Source organism: Dermacentor andersoni, chromosome 10 (assembly GCF_023375885.2).
Source record: "Dermacentor andersoni chromosome 10, qqDerAnde1_hic_scaffold, whole genome shotgun sequence".
NCBI lineage: Eukaryota > Metazoa > Arthropoda > Arachnida > Ixodida > Ixodidae > Dermacentor > Dermacentor andersoni.
In genome coordinates, this window is record NC_092823.1 from 39,359,705 (window position 1) to 39,364,605 (window position 4,901).

The window sequence follows — 4,901 nt, forward strand, 5'->3', positions numbered from 1 at the left end:
GGGACACTCAGGTATTCAACAAACTGCACCTAATCAAACCGAAAATAGGAAACTGGATCTCTGAGAAAACAACGAGACAACAGGAAGTACTGCTCTGTAGGTTAAGAATTGGGCACACCTATAGCACTCACTCGTATATTTTAACTGGAACTAACCCTCCGACATGCACTAGGTGTGGAAGTAGACTTACAGTCCTTCATGTTCTCGTTCAGTGCCCATTATTAGAAATAGAGAGAAAAAAGTTCTTCCCTTCCTTATACAGTCATAATATACCTCTGCACCCAGTCTTCTTTTTAGGCAATGACCCTCTAGTTAATTTTAAATCAGTGCTCAAGTTCATAGAAGAAACTAATACCATAGAAATCATTTGGCCAGGCTATTTGTAGCACAGCCTCTGCTTAGAGGCTGTAGCTGCAATGAAATCACTTACACAGCACATGCCTCGCAGCCCTTGCACTGAAGGGCTCTGCAGAGGCACTGGTGCTGCTATAAATTAACATGTTTTAGTATCTTATCGTTCTCAACGTACTTTAACAACCATAGGACTCACTTTTCATTGACCTTATTTTAATAGATACATATTTTACGCCATTTACAGCGAATATTTTAGGCCAATATACAGCCATATTCATCGATACTCATTGTCATTCATCACCAAATGTAATGGCGCTCTTTGGCCATTTCTGGCCCTTGCGCCAAGAGACGATATCCATCAATCAATTAGTCTTGCCCAGGGCAGCAACAAAGTCAAGGACGCTGTTGCTGTGACGAGACACGTCACCTTGTGAAAATGTTCGATTCGGGTGCTTTCCTTGCCCGACCGCTGTTGACCAGTTTAAATCTCCGTCTTCACTTGACAACTTTCGAATGCTCCATGCAGCTGTATTCGCGCACACCAACATATTCGCGAACACAAACAGAATCCTCTGCTGTCCAGGACATCTCGACGACCATTAGGCTATGGAAATAGGCGGTGTCTATGCGCCTAGTGCGTCTTAAGTGTGTTAATTTCGTTAAGCTGAGAACCGAAGCTGTTCGCGGGGGTTTTCTTGTTCCTTCAAAAGCGTTGACTTCTTGCAAGCATTGGCGAGAGAGTGGTTGTGGTGATAGGATAAAGGCGTATCCGGGGACATAAGAGTCATGTTTTCTTTTTTTTTTCAGATGAGTCAGTTCGAAGTTGCGCACGTCAGTGTTCTCTGTGATTTTTTTGCACCTATCTCAAGCGCGGCAATGTTTGAATGCGATACCATTACAGGCGGACTACACTCACCCTGTAGCCTGGCAAAACAATACGGGATGATGCCGAAGGCAGAGTAGTTTAACATGGCCTCTCAAAGCACTAGCTGTCATGAGGGAAGCATTTCGAGAAACCGGCACGTGACACAAGCGACAGGTGTTACAATGAATGGCTTTAGCACATGATAGTCACGCACACTGTCGTGGCCTAATGGTTAGAGCATTGAGCGTGTGTGGTTGAAGACAATGATTCGATGCCGCCATCAGTCGTGCATTTCTTTGAAGCACTACAGGCGGACTACAGGCGGAGATACGTAACTGAAAACGTGCGGTGCATTGCGCGTACGCGATCGGGCGTTTCCTAGTGTTATGCCATCACCAGTTTGCAAGACATGCAAGGTATAGAAGTTCGCTTTGACATGTGAGTGTGCGCGAGGACACATGTGTGCCTAGCTAGCCAGACGTCACGAATAATCACAACAATGTTATGGCATACTTTGAGTGTTAGTGGTGCTAAGTTTCGGCCTAGATTGTTGTTGTTGTTGTTGTTGTTGTTGTTGTTGTTGTTGTTGTTGTTGTTGTTGTTGTTGTTGTTGTTATTGTTGTTATTGTTGTTGTTCAGGGAGAAGAAAACTGTATCGGGTCACATAAGTAAAACGGCATAGGAAAGAAGCGTAGAAGACAACAGACAGCAGACAGGGGAGGTTGGAATACGCGTTGGAAGAGAAAAAGCAGCGAGGGAATTGTGTTACGGTGATTGTCTGAGCAAGGGAAGGGTTTCGTGAACACAGAAAGGAGGAGGAATTGGTTTGCCATCCATCACCCCACAACCGCAGCAAAGTCCGAGGGTCAACAAGCAGCATTTTGTTTGTTTTCGCTCTCGCAAATGTCTCTGCGTCTCCTTTTTTTGTGTGTTCTTCTTGCGTGAGGTTGGAGTTGAGGTCGGGTAAGTGGCGTTCTTTTTCTTTCATTTCCCTCGTCGAAATGGGCATGTTTGCCGCTAGGCTTTATTTGCCCTGCGGAGGATACTGGATAGTTTTGACGGTATTCTTTCACTGCTGTGCGTCGAAATGCGATGTTCGGAGCGGATCTTAAGTCTCAATCACTTTTCGTTCCTCCCAAACCGCTTGGCAACATGATGTCATACGTTCTTTCACTGGTGTGGTTCTCTCGAACCATGACTTGCCAGGTGAAGCATAATTCAACCCTCTCAAAAAAACGGTGCTGAGCGTAATGTTACAATACCATCGAGGTTTCAATGCACCGATGAGAGTCTTCTTCAAAATGAAGGTAAAAGAGAAAGCGCCTTACTCAGGCAACGTCACAGCAACAGTAGGTTTCACCACTATGCATGAGTTCGCTTGATTAACTAAGAACTCGTTTTAGTCTGCAAGAATAGTGATATACACATTGAGAAAGATGACGAAATGTTTTACGCATTCACATAAATACGCATGAGTGAACCAGATGAACCGTTGCACATCCCGGATATCGCCATACAAGGCACAACCGGGGAAGTGGATCGTCCAGTCTTAAGTTACCAAGCTGGATGTCATGAGAAGCCAACAAACACTGACACCAAGGACAACATAGGGGAAATTACTTGTGCTTAATAAATGGAATGAAGAAACGATAAATTAATGGAAATTAAAGTGGATGAAAAAACAACTTGCCGCAGGTGGGAACCGAACCCACAACCTTCGCATTTCGCGTGCGATGCTCTACCAATTGAGCTACCGCGGCGCTGTTTCCCCATTCACTTTCTTGGGTGTTTTATGTGTACTAATAATAATAATAATATTTGGGGTTTTACGTGCGAAAACCACTTTCTGATTATGAGGCACGCCGTAGTGGAGGACTCCGGAAATTTTGACCACCTGGGGTTCTTTAACGTGCACCTAAATCTAAGCACACGGGTGTTTTCGCATTTCGCCCCCATCGAAATGCGGCCGCCGTGGCCGGGATTCGATCCCGCGACCTCGTGCTCAGCAGCCCAACACCATAGCCACTGAGCAACCACGGCGGGTTTTATGTGTACTAGTAAACCGTACTAGTAACTACTAAAATGTGTGCTAGTAAATAGTAAGTGTGTACTAGTAAAATGCGAAGGTTGTGGGTTCGATTCCCACCTGCGGCAAGTTGTTTTTTCATCCGCTTTAATTTCCATTAATTTATCGTTTCTTCATTCCATTTATTAAGCACAAGTGATTTCCCCTATGTTGTCCTTGGTGTCAGTGTTTGTTGGCTTCTCATGATATGACTAATAAAAATCGGGCCCTTCGATTAACCCCTTTTCTTCAAGCTGGATGTAGGCGCAATTACTGCATTTAATGCAATACAATAGGGTATCCCCTTCCAGAGTAAGTCCCTTAACCCCACAGGGTTGATGCGGAGTTTTGCTGAACGTCCCAAAATGGTCGCGGGTCGTTCGCGTGCTGAAGGTTGTTCGGGGCTCTCGATGTTAGCACTCTCAGTTCGCAGACAAAATAAGGGCGTCAGTTTGCCACCTACAGAAGAGGACTCTTCAGCGCGCAAGTTGACAAAGCGTAGTCTTTCCTCGAGGGCTCAAAGCAATCGGGAAAAAATATTTCACGTTTGTTTATTGCCTTCGTCACAGACAGCGAGTTCACAAACATTCGGTGAATCGCACGTGCTAACGGCGTAATATAGGTGCGCAAACGGAACGATTGCTGGCCAAGCACGCCGGACTAACCCCGTGTGTTGCAATACCACCACCTCCGTAACAACTAAAGTCTATCGCATTAGATAACCCCCATCACACGTCACAGAATACGCCCGATCAAACTACCTGCCCGTCGTCGTACCGAGAACAAAATCTCGCTCACCTTTGTCCTAACCACTTGGTCATCTCAGTTACGGGAAAGGCTGCCCCGGTCGTGGGACTTGAGTCGGTGGTTCAACTCACAGGCAGAAAAGAAATATTCACTTGGGAAGCTCCCGTTTCGGGATAGTAACACGAGTTTTCTTTGTTCCGATACGCGATCATCGCGTTGACGCCAAGTTATTGCTGTTATAAAGCTGTACAGAGATGTCAGGACGTTCGCCTAGAGCGCGTATGACGCGTTCTCTGGACTGTGCTAGGGACTTTAGCGATAATGCCTAACGCGAAACCGGCTAAATGTTACCACACTATGCTAGATTTACGAAGCAGACTCACTTTTCTCGCCACGTCGGTCGCCTAATAATTCGGCACTTGCTTCGGCCGTCAGAAGCGAGTTCTATCCAACTGTCTTGACCTCTATACGTCCTGCTCTTAACTCCATTCGCGGCGGCGTCTGTGAGGGTGGGATCACTGACGCTTGTCAACTGAATCTGTTTCTGCGTCTATCAAAGTATGACGATCACATTAGCCTACCGATTTGAGTTGTGGACGACGCACAAGTGCGCCAGCATCGCCATCACTGGTAGTAAATTTTGCTGCCACCGGTATTGCTGGCTACCACGAGTAGAACAACCGTACTGACAAAATAAGCCAGGAGCAGTCTGCACGTGGATTCTCGAAGCGACTCGCTGGCCGCCTTTTGCGCCGGCACGCTTCCTATTACTCAATGCAGGCGGGAAAGGGCCGTGAAAGATTAAAACACTGCATAATGTGAGAAGTGCTGCGGCAAAACCACCTTTGCAGGCGCTCTCTTGCACAGTAG

At 46.3% G+C, this 4,901-nt stretch overlaps 1 non-coding gene across 1 annotated transcript; it reads right to left on the minus strand.

Annotated features, from left to right (window-relative positions):
* Positions 1 to 2,906: 2,906 nt before the first annotated feature.
* Positions 2,907 to 2,979, minus strand: TRNAS-CGA (transfer RNA serine (anticodon CGA)). The gene has a single exon. It is a non-coding gene; the product is annotated as a tRNA-Ser (tRNA).
* Positions 2,980 to 4,901: the final 1,922 nt, after the last annotated feature.